The sequence below is a fragment of the Achroia grisella genome, unplaced genomic scaffold (genome assembly GCF_030625045.1).
Source record: "Achroia grisella isolate CSIRO2021 unplaced genomic scaffold, CSIRO_AGI_Agris_v1 utg778, whole genome shotgun sequence".
Classification (NCBI taxonomy): domain Eukaryota; kingdom Metazoa; phylum Arthropoda; class Insecta; order Lepidoptera; family Pyralidae; genus Achroia; species Achroia grisella.
The window spans coordinates 1066405-1091559 of record NW_026713018.1 but is presented as its reverse complement, the minus strand read 5'-3'; positions in this window follow the sequence as shown (position 1 = coordinate 1091559).

The following is a 25155-nucleotide window of genomic DNA, read 5'->3' as shown; positions in this document are numbered from 1 at the left end:
GGTCGCGGGTTCGATTCCTCGCACGGTACAAACATTTGTATTCATGAGTATGATTGTTTTCTCTGGTCTGGGTGTTTTCTATATATAATATGTATGTATTTACAAAAAAAAATATCTATGTATTTGTATCAGTTATCTAGTACCCATAACACAAGCTTTAGCTAGCTTAACTTGGGTCTAGATGGCGCTGTGTGAATTGTCCTGAGATTATTATTATTATTATTATTATATATATTAGTATACATTATATTTACGTCCATAAAATATGTCAGATTGTAACCTATCAATTTCAAATCCAATAAATTTACAAATCGCTGACCCTATCTTAAGTAATGTCAGAGAACTGCCCCTCAAAGGGCGTTCTCAACTAAGTGATGCTATTTGGTTACAATGTTCTTTAAGTTGAGTAATAGCAATCTCTCGCAGTAATATGTCACTTCTGATGTGTATATTTACGAGTTGAACTAGCTGTTACCTGCGACTTCGTATACTGATGAGATAAATAATAATAATAACCAATTCATACATAATTCGTTAGCCATCGGAATTGATACCGGGGCTAAAATGTTCACCTCGAAGCCGTAGCGTGCATTTCTTTTAGGAGATGCGGAAGACTGCTTCCTTTTAGATGTTAAGTATTTTTATATAGTTTCTTATTCATTTTTAAAAACGTGGAATTTTTGCCATTACATTAGGTTGCAGACTTTATACAAAGTCGAACATTGTGGTACCGGAGTGTGCTTTCCGCAGGAAAACTTAAAACAATCTGAAAGTATACACTTCCAAATAAAAGAACTTTCAAATAGGTTTATAAATGACGGAGTTATGTGGTCACAAACGTTAAAAAAAATACAGTTGAATCGACAATCTTTTCCTTTTGTGAAGTCGGTTAATAAAATTCGCCCTCCCTCATTTTAATACTACTATGGATATAGTTGTTATAAAAAAATATTCATTTATTTATTTATACACTTCCACCACAAAAACAAAAATTACAGGACAGAAAAGAAACAAACATACAAAGCAAAAAAACAAAATAGAAAATATATATTCCACATCCTAACGGCCTGGACAGAAAAGGATTTAGGATAGAAGAAAGTAGAATGAGAGGGAAATCTAAGACTGAGATAGTTAACATTACGCGAGGAGTGGCTATTGTTCTGACTGATAAATGTGAAACAGTCTATTAGATAATAAGGAGTGACTAGGTTAAAAAGAATGCTGTAAAGAAGTGATAGGATGTGTAAGTTGTGACGAAGACGGATAGGGAGCCACTTGAGTTGAGTAAGATACTGGGAAATGCGATCAGATTTGCGCAGACCAAATATGAAAATTTGTTTATAAATAACCAAGTTAGATATAACAAACATTAAAAGAATACAGCCGAATTGAGAACCTTCTCCTTTTGATAAATGACGAAGTTAGAGATAACAAACATTAAAAGAATACAGCCGAATTGAGAACCTCCTCCTTTTGATAAATAACGAAGTTAGAGATAACAAACATTAAAAGAATACAGCCGAATTGAGAACCTCCTCCTTTTGATAAATGACGAAGTTAGAGATAACAAACATTAAAAGAATACAGCCGAATTGAGAACCTCCTCCTTTTGATAAATGACTAAGTTAGAGATAACAAACATTAAAAGAATACAGCCGAATTGAGAACCTCCTGCTTTTGATAAACGAAGTTAGAGATAACAAACATTAAAAGAATACAGCCGAATTGAGAACCTCCTCCTTTTGATAAATGACGAAGTTAGTGATAACAAACATTAAAAGAATACAGCCGAATTGAGAACCTCCTGCTTTTGATAAACGAAGTTAGAGATAACAAACATTAAAAGAATACAGCCGAATTGAGAACCTCCTCCTTTTGATAAATGACGAAGTTAGTGATAACAAACATTAAAAGAATACAGCCGAATTGAGAACCTCCTCCTTTTGATAAACGAAGTTAGAGATAACAAACATTAAAAGAATACAGCCGAATTGAGAACCTCCTCCTTTTGATAAATGACTAAGTTAGAGATAACAAACATTAAAAGAATACAGCCGAATTGAGAACCTCCTCCTTTTGATAAATGACTAAGTTAGAGATAACAAACATTAAAAGAATACAGCCGAATTGAGAACTCCTCCTTTTGATAAATGACTAAGTTAGAGATAACAAACATTAAAAGAATACAGCCGAATTGAGAACCTCCTCCTTTTGATAAATGACTAAGTTAGAGATAACAAACATTAAAAGAATACAGCCGAATTGAGAACCTCCTGCTTTTGATAAACGAAGTTAGAGATAACAAACATTAAAAGAATACAGCCGAATTGAGAACCTCCTCCTTTTGATAAATGACGAAGTTAGTGATAACAAACATTAAAAGAATACAGCCGAATTGAGAACCTCCTCCTTTTGATAAACGAAGTTAGAGATAACAAACATTAAAAGAATACAGCCGAATTGAGAACCTCCTCCTTTTGATAAATGACTAAGTTAGAGATAACAAACATTAAAAGAATACAGCCGAATTGAGAACCTCCTCCTTTTGATAAACCAAGTTAGAGATAACAAACATTAAAAGAATACAGCCGAATTGAGAACCTCCTCCTTTTGATAAATGACGAAGTTAGAGATAACAAACATTAAAAGAATACAGCCGAATTGAGAACCTCCTCCTTTTGATAAATGACTAAGTTAGAGATAACAAACATTAAAAGAATACAGCCGAATTGAGAACCTCCTCCTTTTGATAAACCAAGTTAGAGATAACAAACATTAAAAGAATACAGCCGAATTGAGAACCTCCTCCTTTTGATAAATGACTAAGTTAGAGATAACAAACATTAAAAGAATACAGCCGAATTGAGAACCTCCTGCTTTTGATAAACGAAGTTAGAGATAACAAACATTAAAAGAATACAGCCGAATTGAGAACCTCCTCCTTTTGATAAACGAAGTTAGAGATAACAAACATTAAAAGAATACAGCCGAATTGAGAACCTCCACCTTTTGATAAATGACTAAGTTAGAGATAACAAACATTAAAAGAATACAGCCGAATTGAGAACCTCCTCCTTTTGATAAATGACTAAGTTAGAGATAACAAACATTAAAAGAATACAGCCGAATTGAGAACTCCTCCTTTTGATAAATGACTAAGTTAGAGATAACAAACATTAAAAGAATACAGCCGAATTGAGAACCTCCTCCTTTTGATAAATGACTAAGTTAGAGATAACAAACATTAAAAGAATACAGCCGAATTGAGAACCTCCTGCTTTTGATAAACGAAGTTAGAGATAACAAACATTAAAAGAATACAGCCGAATTGAGAACCTCCTCCTTTTGATAAATGACGAAGTTAGTGATAACAAACATTAAAAGAATACAGCCGAATTGAGAACCTCCTGCTTTTGATAAACCAAGTTAGAGATAACAAACATTAAAAGAATACAGCCGAATTGAGAACCTCCTCCTTTTGATAAATGACTAAGTTAGAGATAACAAACATTAAAAGAATACAGCCGAATTGAGAACCTCCTCCTTTTGATAAATGACTAAGTTAGAGATAACAAACATTAAAAGAATACAGCCGAATTGAGAACCTCCTCCTTTTGATAAATGACTAAGTTAGAGATAACAAACATTAAAAGAATACAGCCGAATTGAGAACCTCCTCCTTTTGATAAATGACGAAGTTAGTGATAACAAACATTAAAAGAATACAGCCGAATTGAGAACCTCCTGCTTTTGATAAACCAAGTTAGAGATAACAAACATTAAAAGAATACAGCCGAATTGAGAACCTCCTGCTTTTGATAAACCAAGTTAGAGATAACAAACATTAAAAGAATACAGCCGAATTGAGAACCTCCTCCTTTTGATAAATGACTAAGTTAGAGATAACAAACATTAAAAGAATACAGCCGAATTGAGAACCTCCTCCTTTTGATAAATGACTAAGTTAGAGATAACAAACATTAAAAGAATACAGCCGAATTGAGAACCTCCTGCTTTTGATAAACGAAGTTAGAGATAACAAACATTAAAAGAATACAGCCGAATTGAGAACCTCCTCCTTTTGATAAATGACGAAGTTAGTGATAACAAACATTAAAAGAATACAGCCGAATTGAGAACCTCCTGCTTTTGATAAACCAAGTTAGAGATAACAAACATTAAAAGAATACAGCCGAATTGAGAACCTCCTGCTTTTGATAAACCAAGTTAGAGATAACAAACATTAAAAGAATACAGCCGAATTGAGAACCTCCTGCTTTTGATAAATGACGAAGTTAGAGATAACAAACATTAAAAGAATACAGCCGAATTGAGAACTCCTCCTTTTGATAAATGACTAAGTTAGAGATAACAAACATTAAAAGAATACAGCCGAATTGAGACCCTCCTCCTTTTGATAAATGACTAAGTTAGAGATAACAAACATTAAACAAATACAGCCGAATTGAGAACTCCTCCTTTTGATAAATGTCTAAGTTAGAGATAACAAACATTAAAAGAATACAGCCGAATTGAGAACCTCCTCCTTTTGATAAACGACGAAGTTAGAGATAACAAACATTAAAAGAATACAGCCGAATTGAGAACCTCCTGCTTTTGATAAACGAAGTTAGTGATAACAAACATTAAAAGAATACAGCCGAATTGAGAACCTCCTCCTTTTGATAAATGACGAAGTTAGAGATAACAAACATTAAAAGAATACAGCCGAATTGAGAACCTCCTCCTTTTGATAAATGACGAAGTTAGAGATAACAAACATTAAAAGAATACAGCCGAATTGAGAACCTCCTCCTTTTGATAAATGACTAAGTTAGAGATAACAAACATTAAAAGAATACAGCCGAATTGAGAACCTCCTGCTTTTGATAAACGAAGTTAGAGATAACAAACATTAAAAGAATACAGCCGAATTGAGAACCTCCTCCTTTTGATAAATGACGAAGTTAGTGATAACAAACATTAAAAGAATACAGCCGAATTGAGAACCTCCTGCTTTTGATAAACGAAGTTAGAGATAACAAACATTAAAAGAATACAGCCGAATTGAGAACCTCCTCCTTTTGATAAATGACGAAGTTAGTTTTGATAACAAACATTAAAAGAATACAGCCGAATTGAGAACCTCCTCCTTTTGATAAACGAAGTTAGAGATAACAAACATTAAAAGAATACAGCCGAATTGAGAACCTCCTCCTTTTGATAAATGACTAAGTTAGAGATAACAAACATTAAAAGAATACAGCCGAATTGAGAACCTCCTCCTTTTGATAAATGACTAAGTTAGAGATAACAAACATTAAAAGAATACAGCCGAATTGAGAACTCCTCCTTTTGATAAATGACTAAGTTAGAGATAACAAACATTAAAAGAATACAGCCGAATTGAGAACCTCCTCCTTTTGATAAATGACTAAGTTAGAGATAACAAACATTAAAAGAATACAGCCGAATTGAGAACCTCCTGCTTTTGATAAACGAAGTTAGAGATAACAAACATTAAAAGAATACAGCCGAATTGAGAACCTCCTCCTTTTGATAAATGACGAAGTTAGTGATAACAAACATTAAAAGAATACAGCCGAATTGAGAACCTCCTCCTTTTGATAAACGAAGTTAGAGATAACAAACATTAAAAGAATACAGCCGAATTGAGAACCTCCTCCTTTTGATAAATGACTAAGTTAGAGATAACAAACATTAAAAGAATACAGCCGAATTGAGAACCTCCTCCTTTTGATAAACCAAGTTAGAGATAACAAACATTAAAAGAATACAGCCGAATTGAGAACCTCCTCCTTTTGATAAATGACGAAGTTAGAGATAACAAACATTAAAAGAATACAGCCGAATTGAGAACCTCCTCCTTTTGATAAACGAAGTTAGAGATAACAAACATTAAAAGAATACAGCCGAATTGAGAACCTCCTCCTTTTGATAAATGACTAAGTTAGAGATAACAAACATTAAAAGAATACAGCCGAATTGAGAACCTCCTCCTTTTGATAAACCAAGTTAGAGATAACAAACATTAAAAGAATACAGCCGAATTGAGAACCTCCTCCTTTTGATAAATGACGAAGTTAGAGATAACAAACATTAAAAGAATACAGCCGAATTGAGAACCTCCTCCTTTTGATAAATGACTAAGTTAGAGATAACAAACATTAAAAGAATACAGCCGAATTGAGAACCTCCTGCTTTTGATAAACGAAGTTAGTGATAACAAACATTAAAAGAATACAGCCGAATTGAGAACCTCCTCCTTTTGATAAATGACGAAGTTAGAGATAACAAACATTAAAAGAATACAGCCGAATTGAGAACCTCCTCCTTTTGATAAATGACGAAGTTAGAGATAACAAACATTAAAAGAATACAGCCGAATTGAGAACCTCCTCCTTTGATAAATGACTAAGTTAGAGATAACAAACATTAAAAGAATACAGCCGAATTGAGAACCTCCTGCTTTTGATAAACGAAGTTAGAGATAACAAACATTAAAAGAATACAGCCGAATTGAGAACCTCCTCCTTTTGATAAATGACTAAGTTAGAGATAACAAACATTAAAAGAATACAGCCGAATTGAGAACCTCCTCCTTTTGATAAACCAAGTTAGAGATAACAAACATTAAAAGAATACAGCCGAATTGAGAACCTCCTCCTTTTGATAAATGACGAAGTTAGAGATAACAAACATTAAAAGAATACAGCCGAATTGAGAACCTCCTCCTTTTGATAAACGAAGTTAGAGATAACAAACATTAAAAGAATACAGCCGAATTGAGAACCTCCTCCTTTTGATAAATGACTAAGTTAGAGATAACAAACATTAAAAGAATACAGCCGAATTGAGAACCTCCTCCTTTTGATAAACCAAGTTAGAGATAACAAACATTAAAAGAATACAGCCGAATTGAGAACCTCCTCCTTTTGATAAATGACGAAGTTAGAGATAACAAACATTAAAAGAATACAGCCGAATTGAGAACCTCCTCCTTTTGATAAATGACTAAGTTAGAGATAACAAACATTAAAAGAATACAGCCGAATTGAGAACCTCCTGCTTTTGATAAACGAAGTTAGTGATAACAAACATTAAAAGAATACAGCCGAATTGAGAACCTCCTCCTTTTGATAAATGACGAAGTTAGAGATAACAAACATTAAAAGAATACAGCCGAATTGAGAACCTCCTCCTTTTGATAAATGACGAAGTTAGAGATAACAAACATTAAAAGAATACAGCCGAATTGAGAACCTCCTCCTTTTGATAAATGACTAAGTTAGAGATAACAAACATTAAAAGAATACAGCCGAATTGAGAACCTCCTGCTTTTGATAAACGAAGTTAGAGATAACAAACATTAAAAGAATACAGCCGAATTGAGAACCTCCTCCTTTTGATAAATGACGAAGTTAGTGATAACAAACATTAAAAGAATACAGCCGAATTGAGAACCTCCTGCTTTTGATAAACGAAGTTAGAGATAACAAACATTAAAAGAATACAGCCGAATTGAGAACCTCCTCCTTTTGATAAATGACGAAGTTAGTGATAACAAACATTAAAAGAATACAGCCGAATTGAGAACCTCCTCCTTTTGATAAACGAAGTTAGAGATAACAAACATTAAAAGAATACAGCCGAATTGAGAACCTCCTCCTTTTGATAAATGACTAAGTTAGAGATAACAAACATTAAAAGAATACAGCCGAATTGAGAACCTCCTCCTTTTGATAAATGACTAAGTTAGAGATAACAAACATTAAAAGAATACAGCCGAATTGAGAACTCCTCCTTTTGATAAATGACTAAGTTAGAGATAACAAACATTAAAAGAATACAGCCGAATTGAGAACCTCCTCCTTTTGATAAATGACTAAGTTAGAGATAACAAACATTAAAAGAATACAGCCGAATTGAGAACCTCCTGCTTTTGATAAACGAAGTTAGAGATAACAAACATTAAAAGAATACAGCCGAATTGAGAACCTCCTCCTTTTGATAAATGACGAAGTTAGTGATAACAAACATTAAAAGAATACAGCCGAATTGAGAACCTCCTCCTTTTGATAAACGAAGTTAGAGATAACAAACATTAAAAGAATACAGCCGAATTGAGAACCTCCTCCTTTTGATAAATGACTAAGTTAGAGATAACAAACATTAAAAGAATACAGCCGAATTGAGAACCTCCTCCTTTTGATAAACCAAGTTAGAGATAACAAACATTAAAAGAATACAGCCGAATTGAGAACCTCCTCCTTTTGATAAATGACGAAGTTAGAGATAACAAACATTAAAAGAATACAGCCGAATTGAGAACCTCCTCCTTTTGATAAATGACTAAGTTAGAGATAACAAACATTAAAAGAATACAGCCGAATTGAGAACCTCCTCCTTTTGATAAACCAAGTTAGAGATAACAAACATTAAAAGAATACAGCCGAATTGAGAACCTCCTCCTTTTGATAAATGACTAAGTTAGAGATAACAAACATTAAAAGAATACAGCCGAATTGAGAACCTCCTGCTTTTGATAAACGAAGTTAGAGATAACAAACATTAAAAGAATACAGCCGAATTGAGAACCTCCTCCTTTTGATAAATGACGAAGTTAGTGATAACAAACATTAAAAGAATACAGCCGAATTGAGAACCTCCTCCTTTTGATAAACGAAGTTAGAGATAACAAACATTAAAAGAATACAGCCGAATTGAGAACCTCCACCTTTTGATAAATGACTAAGTTAGAGATAACAAACATTAAAAGAATACAGCCGAATTGAGAACCTCCTCCTTTTGATAAATGACTAAGTTAGAGATAACAAACATTAAAAGAATACAGCCGAATTGAGAACTCCTCCTTTTGATAAATGACTAAGTTAGAGATAACAAACATTAAAAGAATACAGCCGAATTGAGAACCTCCTCCTTTTGATAAATGACTAAGTTAGAGATAACAAACATTAAAAGAATACAGCCGAATTGAGAACATCCTGCTTTTGATAAACGAAGTTAGAGATAACAAACATTAAAAGAATACAGCCGAATTGAGAACCTCCTCCTTTTGATAAATGACGAAGTTAGTGATAACAAACATTAAAAGAATACAGCCGAATTGAGAACCTCCTGCTTTTGATAAACCAAGTTAGAGATAACAAACATTAAAAGAATACAGCCGAATTGAGAACCTCCTGCTTTTGATAAACCAAGTTAGAGATAACAAACATTAAAAGAATACAGCCGAATTGAGAACCTCCTCCTTTTGATAAATGACTAAGTTAGAGATAACAAACATTAAAAGAATACAGCCGAATTGAGAACCTCCTCCTTTTGATAAATGACTAAGTTAGAGATAACAAACATTAAAAGAATACAGCCGAATTGAGAACCTCCTCCTTTTGATAAATGACGAAGTTAGTGATAACAAACATTAAAAGAATACAGCCGAATTGAGAACCTCCTGCTTTTGATAAACCAAGTTAGAGATAACAAACATTAAAAGAATACAGCCGAATTGAGAACCTCCTGCTTTTGATAAACCAAGTTAGAGATAACAAACATTAAAAGAATACAGCCGAATTGAGAACCTCCTCCTTTTGATAAATGACTAAGTTAGAGATAACAAACATTAAAAGAATACAGCCGAATTGAGAACCTCCTCCTTTTGATAAATGACTAAGTTAGAGATAACAAACATTAAAAGAATACAGCCGAATTGAGAACCTCCTCCTTTTGATAAATGACTAAGTTAGAGATAACAAACATTAAAAGAATACAGCCGAATTGAGAACCTCCTCCTTTTGATAAATGACGAAGTTAGTGATAACAAACATTAAAAGAATACAGCCGAATTGAGAACCTCCTGCTTTTGATAAACCAAGTTAGAGATAACAAACATTAAAAGAATACAGCCGAATTGAGAACCTCCTGCTTTTGATAAACCAAGTTAGAGATAACAAACATTAAAAGAATACAGCCGAATTGAGAACCTCCTCCTTTTGATAAATGACTAAGTTAGAGATAACAAACATTAAAAGAATACAGCCGAATTGAGAACCTCCTCCTTTTGATAAATGACTAAGTTAGAGATAACAAACATTAAAAGAATACAGCCGAATTGAGAACCTCCTGCTTTTGATAAACGAAGTTAGAGATAACAAACATTAAAAGAATACAGCCGAATTGAGAACCTCCTCCTTTTGATAAATGACGAAGTTAGTGATAACAAACATTAAAAGAATACAGCCGAATTGAGAACCTCCTGCTTTTGATAAACCAAGTTAGAGATAACAAACATTAAAAGAATACAGCCGAATTGAGAACCTCCTGCTTTTGATAAACCAAGTTAGAGATAACAAACATTAAAAGAATACAGCCGAATTGAGAACCTCCTGCTTTTGATAAATGACGAAGTTAGAGATAACAAACATTAAAAGAATACAGCCGAATTGAGAACTCCTCCTTTTGATAAATGACTAAGTTAGAGATAACAAACATTAAAAGAATACAGCCGAATTGAGACCCTCCTCCTTTTGATAAATGACTAAGTTAGAGATAACAAACATTAAACAAATACAGCCGAATTGAGAACTCCTCCTTTTGATAAATGTCTAAGTTAGAGATAACAAACATTAAAAGAATACAGCCGAATTGAGAACCTCCTCCTTTTGATAAACGACGAAGTTAGAGATAACAAACATTAAAAGAATACAGCCGAATTGAGAACCTCCTGCTTTTGATAAACGAAGTTAGTGATAACAAACATTAAAAGAATACAGCCGAATTGAGAACCTCCTCCTTTTGATAAATGACGAAGTTAGAGATAACAAACATTAAAAGAATACAGCCGAATTGAGAACCTCCTCCTTTTGATAAATGACGAAGTTAGAGATAACAAACATTAAAAGAATACAGCCGAATTGAGAACCTCCTCCTTTTGATAAATGACTAAGTTAGAGATAACAAACATTAAAAGAATACAGCCGAATTGAGAACCTCCTGCTTTTGATAAACGAAGTTAGAGATAACAAACATTAAAAGAATACAGCCGAATTGAGAACCTCCTCCTTTTGATAAATGACGAAGTTAGTGATAACAAACATTAAAAGAATACAGCCGAATTGAGAACCTCCTGCTTTTGATAAACGAAGTTAGAGATAACAAACATTAAAAGAATACAGCCGAATTGAGAACCTCCTCCTTTTGATAAATGACGAAGTTAGTGATAACAAACATTAAAAGAATACAGCCGAATTGAGAACCTCCTCCTTTTGATAAACGAAGTTAGAGATAACAAACATTAAAAGAATACAGCCGAATTGAGAACCTCCTCCTTTTGATAAATGACTAAGTTAGAGATAACAAACATTAAAAGAATACAGCCGAATTGAGAACCTCCTCCTTTTGATAAATGACTAAGTTAGAGATAACAAACATTAAAAGAATACAGCCGAATTGAGAACTCCTCCTTTTGATAAATGACTAAGTTAGAGATAACAAACATTAAAAGAATACAGCCGAATTGAGAACCTCCTCCTTTTGATAAATGACTAAGTTAGAGATAACAAACATTAAAAGAATACAGCCGAATTGAGAACCTCCTGCTTTTGATAAACGAAGTTAGAGATAACAAACATTAAAAGAATACAGCCGAATTGAGAACCTCCTCCTTTTGATAAATGACGAAGTTAGTGATAACAAACATTAAAAGAATACAGCCGAATTGAGAACCTCCTCCTTTTGATAAACGAAGTTAGAGATAACAAACATTAAAAGAATACAGCCGAATTGAGAACCTCCTCCTTTTGATAAATGACTAAGTTAGAGATAACAAACATTAAAAGAATACAGCCGAATTGAGAACCTCCTCCTTTTGATAAACCAAGTTAGAGATAACAAACATTAAAAGAATACAGCCGAATTGAGAACCTCCTCCTTTTGATAAATGACGAAGTTAGAGATAACAAACATTAAAAGAATACAGCCGAATTGAGAACCTCCTCCTTTTGATAAATGACTAAGTTAGAGATAACAAACATTAAAAGAATACAGCCGAATTGAGAACCTCCTCCTTTTGATAAACCAAGTTAGAGATAACAAACATTAAAAGAATACAGCCGAATTGAGAACCTCCTCCTTTTGATAAATGACTAAGTTAGAGATAACAAACATTAAAAGAATACAGCCGAATTGAGAACCTCCTGCTTTTGATAAACGAAGTTAGAGATAACAAACATTAAAAGAATACAGCCGAATTGAGAACCTCCTCCTTTTGATAAATGACGAAGTTAGTGATAACAAACATTAAAAGAATACAGCCGAATTGAGAACCTCCTCCTTTTGATAAACGAAGTTAGAGATAACAAACATTAAAAGAATACAGCCGAATTGAGAACCTCCACCTTTTGATAAATGACTAAGTTAGAGATAACAAACATTAAAAGAATACAGCCGAATTGAGAACCTCCTCCTTTTGATAAATGACTAAGTTAGAGATAACAAACATTAAAAGAATACAGCCGAATTGAGAACTCCTCCTTTTGATAAATGACTAAGTTAGAGATAACAAACATTAAAAGAATACAGCCGAATTGAGAACCTCCTCCTTTTGATAAATGACTAAGTTAGAGATAACAAACATTAAAAGAATACAGCCGAATTGAGAACATCCTGCTTTTGATAAACGAAGTTAGAGATAACAAACATTAAAAGAATACAGCCGAATTGAGAACCTCCTCCTTTTGATAAATGACGAAGTTAGTGATAACAAACATTAAAAGAATACAGCCGAATTGAGAACCTCCTGCTTTTGATAAACCAAGTTAGAGATAACAAACATTAAAAGAATACAGCCGAATTGAGAACCTCCTGCTTTTGATAAACCAAGTTAGAGATAACAAACATTAAAAGAATACAGCCGAATTGAGAACCTCCTCCTTTTGATAAATGACTAAGTTAGAGATAACAAACATTAAAAGAATACAGCCGAATTGAGAACCTCCTCCTTTTGATAAATGACTAAGTTAGAGATAACAAACATTAAAAGAATACAGCCGAATTGAGAACCTCCTCCTTTTGATAAATGACTAAGTTAGAGATAACAAACATTAAAAGAATACAGCCGAATTGAGAACCTCCTCCTTTTGATAAATGACGAAGTTAGTGATAACAAACATTAAAAGAATACAGCCGAATTGAGAACCTCCTGCTTTTGATAAACCAAGTTAGAGATAACAAACATTAAAAGAATACAGCCGAATTGAGAACCTCCTGCTTTTGATAAACCAAGTTAGAGATAACAAACATTAAAAGAATACAGCCGAATTGAGAACCTCCTCCTTTTGATAAATGACTAAGTTAGAGATAACAAACATTAAAAGAATACAGCCGAATTGAGAACCTATAAATGACTAAGTTAGAGATAACAAACATTAAAAGAATACAGCCGAATAGAACCTCCTGCTTTTGATAAACGAAGTTAGAGATAACAAACATTAAAAGAATACAGCCGAATTGAGAACCTCCTCCTTTTGATAAATGACGAAGTTAGTGATAACAAACATTAAAAGAATACAGCCGAATTGAGAACCTCCTGCTTTTGATAAACCAAGTTAGAGATAACAAACATTAAAAGAATACAGCCGAATTGAGAACCTCCTGCTTTTGATAAACCAAGTTAGAGATAACAAACATTAAAAGAATACAGCCGAATTGAGAACCTCCTGCTTTTGATAAATGACGAAGTTAGAGATAACAAACATTAAAAGAATACAGCCGAATTGAGAACTCCTCCTTTTGATAAATGACTAAGTTAGAGATAACAAACATTAAAAGAATACAGCCGAATTGAGACCCTCCTCCTTTTGATAAATGACTAAGTTAGAGATAACAAACATTAAACAAATACAGCCGAATTGAGAACTCCTCATTTTGATAAATGTCTAATAGAGATAACAAACATTAAAAGAATACAGCCGAATTGAGAACCTCCTCCTTTTGATAAACGACGAAGTTAGAGATAACAAACATTAAAAGAATACAGCCGAATTGAGAACCTCCTGCTTTTGATAAACGAAGTTAGTGATAACAAACATTAAAAGAATACAGCCGAATTGAGAACTCCTCCTTTTGATAAATGACTAAGTTAGAGATAACAAACATTAAAAGAATACAGCCGAATTGAGAACCTCCTGCTTTTGATAAACGAAGTTAGAGATAACAAACATTAAAAGAATACAGCCGAATTGAGAACCTCCTCCTTTTGATAAATGACGAAGTTAGAGATAACAAACATTAAAAGAATACAGCCGAATTGAGAACCTCCTCCTTTTGATAAACGACGAAGTTAGAGATAACAAACATTAAAAGAATACAGCCGAATTGAGAACCTCCTCCTTTTGATGAATGACTAAGTTAGAGATAACAAACATTAAAAGAATACAGCCGAATTGACAGTCTCCTCCTTTTGTGGAATCGGTTAATAAAATTCGCTCTCTCTCATTATAATACTACTACGGTTGTTATAATATTAGATTTTAATCCAGCCCCCAGACAAACAGACCTAAAAGTTTTGGGGATGCCAATCGTTTCCCATACAATCCCACGCAATCATTAAAATGCAAATGCGATATTATAATAACCGATGCTAGCGATTTTTTATATTCTTTATTACGTTTTGAAACAGACTATCTGTTTTTTAATCCCGGAGAGATTTGACATTACCGATTTTACCAGGTTCTTGCTTTTTTTAAATAGGGTTGTGGCACTATCGGAAATTAATATTAATTACCCATTTTTATAGGTTATTCAGAAATAATGTTCTGGAACCGTTATTTAAAGCTTTAAAAGAGTTTTCGATTAAGAAATAAAAGTTTCCGATTAAACAAATCGGACCTTATTTGAATATTTGACATATACGTCTGTCAATTTAGTCTCCGGGATTAAAAAACAGACTGTAGGTAGGAAACAAGCATACGGCACATCTGATAGTAAATAGTTAACATAGCCTATGGACGCCTGAAACACCAGGGGTATCATGTGCATGGTGCCGACCCTTAAGAAACCTTAATACCTTTCTTGAAAAACCCCATGCTGTAGTCTCTCGAGAAAACCTCGGCAGGTAGTTCATTCCACAATTTAAGTGTACGCGGGAGGAAGCTCCTCTGAAACCGCACTTTTTTTTTTTGGATGATAATGGAATGTTGCACCTGCCTGCGCTAACGGTTTACGCTGGCGGAGCACCAGTGGAGGATGATAAGATAAAATAAGCATGAAGAAGGTCAGTTAGCCCATCGTGACAAATTCATCAGAAATTTATCACGATGGTTTCCAGGGGAAACCGCGTGGAGGTCAACCTAACATGGTACATTGCTAGTAATGGGTTATGAGTCCGCATTACTAACAATCCCCTTTCCCTCCTCTGAAACCGCACTGTCCGAGACCACTTAGATTCCAGCTTGTGGGGATGAATTCCCTGTCGATATCGAGCGGTGCGATGGTATTATAATATCTCAGGACAATTCACACAGCGCCATCTAGTGCTAAGATACAGCTTGTGTTATGGATACTAGAGAACTGATATAAATAAATAGATACGATATATATAGACATGTCAATTTACTTTTAAAATTTTAATTGTATATTCAACAAATTTTATTTTCCAAAGACAATTTTAAGATTTGTAAATCTTAAAATTGTCTTTGGAAAATAAAATTTCTTATTATTACAGTGCCTTTTGTGTGTGTATGTGCCTTTAACGTGAATAAAATTTTTATCTATCTATCTATCTAAATCACTAGCGATCCACCCCGGTTTCGCACGTGTGTACATGTATTATACATATAAACCTTCCTCTTGAATCACACTATTTAAAAAAAACGCTACAAAATCCGTTGCGTAGTTTTAAAAATTTAAGCATACATAGGGACGGACAGATAGCGACAGCGACTTTGTTTTATACTATGTGTAAATGACGGAATCAAATAGAAAATAAGTTTTAGCTGTAATTAGTATAATAAGTTATCCTAAATAAAATATATAACTTAGTGTTTTTTAATGTCCCAAATATAAGTAATTAGTATAAGTGTGTTAGGGTTCACAAATTGTCGAAAAATCTGATATTTTATATTAAAAGAAGGTAGTTTCATTGTTACTCGGTATCGTTAAACTAGTTGCATATAACCCCCACTCATATCTTCTCTGTATAAAAGGGAGGGTTTTTGTAGCCCCCTCCGATCGATCCCCCGTCCAATTCAAACGGGGATCGAAATTACGATGGCCTGAGCCGAGGTTCGAACCCCTAGTGGTGCCCTCAGACTAAAGTCGTATCCGTCGGGCAGGAGTTGACCTTCAGCCGCTCCATAAGTCCTTCCGCGGGTTTGGAGTGCCATCTGCACTCGCCCCATAACGTCCGGTGAAGCTGTAAAGGCCAGCTACGGCCAACAGCATTAGAGTAGTCCGAAAAAAAAAAAGCCCGCGGCATTCGGTCTTTAAGCACAGGATGTGCTGGTTGTATTTTAATTGCTAAAGTAAATTGTGTTAGAGACAAGTTAAATTAATGTTATATAGCTGTTATTTTATTATAATACATACTTTTACTAGTACATAGAGTTGATATATCTAACAAGTGTATAAAGATCAATTTTGTTAATAATAATAATAAAACTCTTAGAAAATTAAGACACGAAACGTACAGTTGCAGTAGGGAGGAAGGCCACCTGTCGGGCGTCTATATAAAGAGCGCTAGATCAATAACTCTATCATTACGTCTTTGATCCATACAATTTTGCAGTATTAAGTACCTATATAAAACTGCGCTAAAGCACGCACGATTGAAGAACGCGGGAATTTTTCTCGTTCCCTTTCTCTACATTTACATACACACTCTTTGACACCCCTCAGATCCTATCCCCCTTCCATTCAAACGGGGATCGAAATTACGACGGCCTGAAGGCTATATTTATCATATACAGTAGTATCAACAAGGCACAATCCTCTTCTATCTGTTCCCCTAGTGTCATCGAACTATAAGCAGAATTCATTTCTCTGGCGAGCTAGCAACAATTTTAATAAACTATCTAAAACAGTTAATATAGATCTATTTTTTAATAATATTAAATCATTCAAGAATATATTACAACATACAAGAAAAAAATCCCGTCCCGCGCGCGGCCCATTAAACATCATTTTTGAGCAGCTCCACGGTCAAAAATCAATAACTTTGGACCTTGAAGAGCTAGAAACGTGCTGAAAACACCAAACTGTGCGTTTTAATGCCCTCTACGCAAGGGTATCATCAAAAGTTGGATCGCGTGTGGTGTCATCAATCTATCATTAAAATTCGATCATAACCTAAAAGTGCAGTACAGTGTTGGTGGGAAAAAGTGCAATTTCTCCCTGGGGAGATCTGCGACCAACATAAGTAACTTAGCCAAAATGTGTGTTTAGATAAGGCCCATCATCTGAAAAATTTTCGGGATAAATTTATCCCGAAATTTACCGAGTTATAAGCAAAAAACCGAAAACCACGTGGCCACGAGGTCATAGATATAGCAGAAGGAGAGCTCAACGGGGAGAACGCCAAGTAAGTCCACTTATACTCTAAGAATATTGGCACTTTTAGATTTAAAAAATACCAACTAAATCAGGAGATATATAATTAAACGTAAAAACCTGGAACACAGCCAGAAAACCCAGAAGTTCACAGTTCGCGAGGAAAAAGGAGATCACTGGAAGCACAGCGATTGATACTATAATTTGGTCTGGAAAGGGAAAGAAGATTAAATATAGGTCAGGCCGTTCCCGAATTATAGAGTGAAGAGTAAAGTTTCGTTCTCGTTGGAATAACTCCTTTGTCTTTCATGTTGTCAACTCACCCGGCCGGCCAGCGGTGGTTCTGGGCTAGACGGATAAGGTCTGCCTCGGTGTCACTGTTAGGCAAATTGTAACATCTCGGCTGGAGTTGTACAAAAATGGAAATTAAATAAATATAATAATATTAAAGTAAATTAAAAAAGGCACGGACGAATATGTCTGTGGAAAAATGTATTTAAATATAAAAAAAAAAAAAAAAAAAAATAATATTAAATCAACGAGACACCAACTAAGTGAGCCCTTCTTTAAATAACAATTAATTATTATTGAAAATCATGTATATGTATATATTTCTATAAATTTACTATTTGTTACTGTACTCTTGTTAATTAATTTCATATTCTCTGTTAACTTTATAATGCCTTTATACGTAGTGATGTAAAACTTTTTAAGAATTAGTCTATTGTTATTAGTGAAAGCCTGTCAGTGGCTTACTGTGACATATATATTGACTTTATTTAAGATGTACTTGAATAGCCTTGGTTTTCCTTTAATAAATAAATAAATAAAATAAATATACGGCTCTAAAACAAATTGTTATGACTATTCAAAAGTGCTCAAATAAATTTATATTTGAATAAATGATTTTCTATTCTATTCTAATACGCCCTTTGGCTGGGCTGAAATTCCGACTCGTACGTAACCACCATAACGTACTTATATCATCCCGCTCCTATCAATCCCCCAATTCAAACGGGGATCGAAATTACGACGGCCTGAGCCGAGGTTCTCACTCCTAGCGGTGCCCTCAGACTAAAATCGTATCAGTCCGGCGGCAGTTGGCCTTCAACCGCTCCATAAGTCCTTCTGCGGGTTTGGAATACCATCTGCACTCGCCTTATCATCCGGTGAAGTTATAAAGGCCAGCTGCTGCCAAAAATATTAGAGTAATCCGAAAAAAAATGGGTGACAACCGATTCGCATTCTCAGAAGAATATAAACGAAAAAGAAGTTACAATCAACAGTATATGTTAAATGTTAAGTTAAAAATAAAACTCGGACGTCCAACACGATCAAATTTCAAATAGGAAAAGCTTAAAGCAAGCACCAAGATCAAAGGACTGCCGACGCAAGACTAGGTTTTGTGCTCCACTTTTTAATATTCAGCTCACGGGCGAGACAAAATGAATTTACACGTTTACAAGTGAGTGTGGACCAAGTTTTTATGCGCAAAGCCGTGATTCAATTTGCTTGGCTGTGATACACAGTCAAAAATTGTGCCTTTGGCGAGAAAATCAAGTTAGGTTATAGAGATAACAAACAGGTTATAGAGGAAAACTTATCGCTTATCACGCTCTAGTAGAATTCTTTCTAAACAATGGTGGAACAAATACCCCTATTTACTCCACCATTGTTTAGAAAGAATAGAATATAATGGAATATAATTTATTTAAATAAACTTAATTTAAGCACTTTTCAATAAACAACAATTTTTTTTAAATCTATGATAGAAGATATTATTACTATTGTCCCATAGGACATTACAATGTTATTCGAGTTAATTCTCTAATACGTAGCTTAAGAATAGAATAGAATAGAATAGAATAGAATAGAATAGAATAGAATAGAATAGAAAATCATTTATTCAAATAAACTTAATTTAAGCACTTTTGAATAGTCATAACAATTTGTTTTTTATCTACCACTCGTTCGGAAAGCTGTCTCATCACAAGAAGAACGAGTAAGAAACTTGTGTGTTGCTCTTTTAAATAATTCTAGTAAGTTCACATTTACAAATCGAAACGAGTGTATACAAACTACCAACCAGCACTAATTTATTTGAGTCAAATATAAATACACAATAAGATTAAATCAGTCGTAGTGATAAGAGCAGGCCAGTCCCTACAAGCAGCACTCGTTCACGTTTTGTTGTACAATACAATCACATAGTGTGGTACGATATATCTTATATATCGATTCTCATGAAATTTTGTGAGCGTTCTGAGTAGGTCTGAGAATCGGCCAACATCTATTTTTCATCCCTCTAAATGTTAGGGGTAGTCCACCCCTAAATTTTTTTTTATTTAAAGGTAAAACAGCGTTTCCCGGGATAGCTAGTATTTTATAATATTGTATACATTCATATTTCGCCTTTAATTACCACCATCGTTGGCTGAACCGCCCCAGCGCCCTACATACAGTCCCACACACTCGTCATGCGTTCACGAGTATGACGTCACTCGACGGTTCACCTTTTGCTGCTACAAATAGAATGTTGTCAATAACAATCAGTATTAGACTTCCAACGGATGTTATAGATTTCTGAGAAAATACTAACGTTTGATAATATTATTACTTCAGTCTCGCCTATTTTGAACGCCAATTATAATCTGTAAAAGTATAGAATAAAATTAAACTATAGTTCATTCTATTAATGTATTTTATGAACACAGTTTATCACTCGTATATATATTAACAAAAAAACAATAAAACATAATTGTGGACGAGTAGCAAGAACGCAATAGTAGTAGATTTGGAGTGTCCTTCACACCGGGCGACGGATGTCGAGCTAACTCGGCTCACCAAGGACGTGCGTAGCAAGCGCCGATTCGGATACGCGAGAACAATAGGTGTTAGACTGGCATCACCACTATGGTCGCGTCCTCGTTCAAATCAAATACACATATTTTTAAGTACACAAATGGCATTCAAGCATACGGCTCATCTCAACGGCAACTGTTTACCATCGTAAACAGTTGCCGTAGCCTATGAACGCCTGAGCCACCACAAATGTTACGTGCGCGTTGCCGACCCTTAAATACTCTCTTGAAAATCCCATGCTGTATCATAACTTCATCCTGGTAGATGTCCACTGCTTAAAGGCCACTCCCAAAGATCTCCATGCTTCCATGCTGTAGTCTCTAGAGGAAATCTCGGCAGGTAGGTCATTCCATAATCTTGCTGTATCATAATTTTAGCCTGGTCGACATCCACTGCTGAATAAAGGCCTCTCCCAAAGATCTCCATGCTTCCATGCTGTAGTCTCTAGAGGAAATCTCGGCAGGTAGGTCATTCCATAATCTAAGAGCGACAGCAGGAAACTCCTCTGAAACCGCACCGTCCGAAACCACTTAGGTTCCAGCGTGTGGGGATGAATTCCCTGTCGATGGCGAGCGGTGCGGTGGTAAAAGGTATTATGTCGAATAATTCCTCAGAACACAGTCCGTTGTATATTCGGTAGAGCACACAAGCGTTGCGAAGTCTCGCCACAATCTAAATGGTTCAATACCTCCAAAGAGCTCAAAATCATTGACAATTCCTTTAAATTAATTTCCTTCTAGTTACAATTATAAAGGGTCTAAATTTGAAGGATTAAAATAAGAAATAAACGGTTTATTTTGGTCTCAATATTTGAACAGCCTGTATAGATTTGTTAGCTTACAAAAACTTAGTTTCAATAGGCGGACCATATAGAAAAATTGAAAAATTGTTTTTTAAAATCGCGTAACTCTTAGGGTATAAGCAGAGAAACGTGGACCGCATTGCAAAGTTAGAAATAGAAATGGTCTTTATTCAAATAAACTCAATACAAGAACTTTTGAATAGTCATATTTTGATTCTACCACTCATTCGGAACGCAGATTCATCACAAGAAGAATGAGCAAGAAATTTGTGTGTTGCTCTTTTGAATAGATGTTTTTTTTATACAAATAATTCCACAATAACAAGTAAGAGGCATGTGATAATCAACATAGAAACCGCTACACACTCATGCTATCAGATAATATTGTCAGCGCTATGCAATTTAAGTTTTTCTACAAAAACATTATTATCGTTAACGACCTCTTCAATTTTATAATATGTGTCTTCTAAAAACAAAAAAAAAAGTTTGTAAGCCGCCACACTGTTTTTCCCGCCCCCCTTTCCTGCACAATATGAACAATGATTATTCGCCGCAGTTTTACGAGTGAAACAACCTCCGCATGCATCAATTAAACAAAAGAAGCTCCTTAAATATTAAAACAAACTGTATTTGTGTCGCTAGTGTGGTGTATTGTTATTTTAAACATTTACCCTTAAGAAACCTTAATACCTTTCTTGAAAAACCCCATGCTGTAGTCTCTCGAGAAAACCTCGGCAGGTAGTTCATTCCACAATTTAAGTGTACGCGGGAGGAAGCTCCTCTGAAACCGCACTTTTTTTTTTTTTGATGATAATGGAATGTTGCACCCGCCTGCGCTAACGGTTTACGCTGGCGGGGCACCAGTGGAGGATGATAAGATGAGCATGAAGAAGGTCAGTTAGCCCATCGTGACAAATTCATCAGAAATTTATCACGATGGTTTCCAGGGGAAACCGCGTGGAGGTCAACCTAACATGGTACATTGCTAGTAATGGGTTATGAGTCCGCATTACTAACAATCCCCTTTCCCTCCTCTGAAACCGCACTGTCCGAGACCACTTAGGTTCCAGCGTGTGGGGATGAATTCCCTGTCGATATCGAGCGGTGCGATGGTATTATAATATCTCAGGACAATTCACACAGCGCCATCTAGTGCTAAGATACAGCTTGTATTATGGATACTAGAGAACTGATATAAATAAATAGATACGAGTAAATACAGACATGTCTATTCACTTTCTTTTAAAATTTTAATTGTATATTCAACAAATTTTATTTTTCAAAGATAATTTTAAGATTTGTAAATTGTAAGAGCTGTAAATGTATTATACATATAAACCTTCCTCTTGAATCACTCTATTTAAAAAAACCGCCTCAAAATCCGTTGCGTAGTTTTAAAAATTTAAGCATACATAGGGACGGACAGACAGCGACAGCGACTTTTTATACTATGTGTAAACGACGGAATCAAATAGAAAATAAGTTTTAGCTGTAATTAGTATAATAAGTTATCCTTAATAAAATATATAACTTAGTGTTTTTTAATGTCCCAAATATAAGTAATTAGTATAAGTGTGTTAGGGTTCACAAATTGTCGAAAAATCTGATATTTTATATTAAAAGAAGGTAGTTTCATTGTTACTCGGTATCGTTAAACTAGTTGCATATAACCCCCACTCATATCTTCTCTGTATAAAAGGGAGGGTTTTTGTAGCCCCCTCCGATCGATCCCCCGTCCAATTCAAACGGGGATCGAAATTACGACGGCCTGAGCCGAGGTTCGAACCCCTAGTGGTGCCCTCAGACTAAAGTCGTATCCGTCGGGCAGGAGTTGACCTTCAGCCGCTCCATATGTCCTTCCGCGGGTTTGGAGTGCCATCTGCACTCGCCCCATAACGTCCGGTGAAGCTGTAAAGGCCAGCTACGGCCAACAGCATTAGAGTAGTCCGAAAAAAAAAAGGCCGCGGCATTCGGTCTTTAAGCACAGGATGTGCTGGTTGTATTTTAATTGCTAAAGTAAATTGTGTTAGAGACAAATTAAATTAATGTTATATAGCTGTTATTTTATTATAATACATACTTTTACTAGTACATAGAGTTGATATATCTAACAAGTGTATATAAGATCAATTTTGTTAATAATAAAAATAATAAAACTATTAGAAAATAAAGACACGCATCGTACAGTTGCAGTAGGGCTGGCCACCTTTCGGGTGTCTATATAAAGAGTGCTAGATCAATAACTCTATCATTATGTCTTTGATCCATAGACAATTTTGCAGTATTAAGTACCTATATAAAACTGCGCTAAAGCACGCACGATTGAAGAACGCGGGAATTTTTCTCGTTCCCTTTCTCTACATTTAAATGCACACTCTTTGACACTCCTCAGATCCTATCCCCCTTCCATTCAAACGGGGAACGAAATTACGACGGCCTGAAGGCTGTATTTAAAACATTTGGCTCTAAAACAAATTGTTATGACTATTCCTCTTTGACACCCCTTCGATCCTATCCCCCTTCCATTCAAACGGGGAACGAAATTACGACGGCCTGAAGGCTGTATTTAAAACATTTGGCTCTAAAACAAATTGTTATGACTATTCCTCTTTAACACCCCTTCGATCCTATCCCCCTTCCATTCAAACGGGGATCGAAATTACGACGGCCTGAAGGCTGTATTTAACACATTTGGCTCTAAAACAAATTGTTATGACTATTCCTCTTTGACACCCCTTCGATCCTATCCCCCTTCCATTCAAACGGGGATCGAAATTACGACGGCCTGAAGGCTGTATTTAAAACATTTGGCTCTAAAACAAATTGTTATGACTATTCAAAAGTGCTCAAATAAACTCATATTTGAATAGATGATTTTCTATATTATTATTCTATTCTATTCTAATACGCCCTTTGGCTGGGCTGAAATTCCGCCTCGTACGTAACCACCATAACGTACTTATATCATCCCCCTCCTATGAATCCCCCCATTCAAACGGGGATCGAAATTACTACAGCCTGAACCGAGGTTCTCACTCCTAGCGGTGCGCTCAGACTAAAATCGTATCAGTCCGGCGGCAGTTGGCCTTCAACCCCACCATAAGTCCTTCTGCGGGTTTGGAGTACCATCTGCACTCGCCTTATCATCCGGTGAAGTTATAAAGGCCAGCTGCTGCCAAAAACATTAGAGTAATCCGGAAAAAAATGCGTGACAACCGATTCGCATTCTCAGAAGAATATAAACGAAAAAGAAGTTACAATCAACAGTATATGTTAAATGTTAAGTTAAAAAAAAAACTCGGACGACTAGCACGATCAAATTTCAAATAGGAAATGCTTAAAGCAAGCACCAAGATCAAAGGACTGCCGACGCAAGACTAGGTTTTGTGCTCCACTTTTTAATATTCAGCTCACGGGCGAGACAAAATGAATTTACACGTTTACAAGTGAGTGTGGACCAAGATTTTATGCGCAAAGCCGTGATTCAATTTGCTTGGCTGTGATACACAGTCAAAAATTGTGCCTTTGACGAGAAAATCAAGTTAGGTTATAGAGATAACAAACAGGTTATAGAGGAAAACTTATCGCTTATCACGCTCTAGTAGAATTCTTTCTAAACAATGGTGGACCAAATACCCCTATTTACTCCACCATTGTTTAGAAAGAATAGAATATAATGGAATATAATTTATTCAAATAAACTTAATTTAAGCACTTTTCAATAAACAACAATTTTTTTTAAATCTATGATAGAAGATATTATTACTATTGTCCCATAGGACATTACAATGTTATTCGAGTTAATTCTCTAATACGTAGCTTAAGAATAGAATAGAATAGAATAGAATAGAATAGAATAGAATAGAAAATCATTTATTCAAATAAACTTAATTTAAGCACTTTTGAAT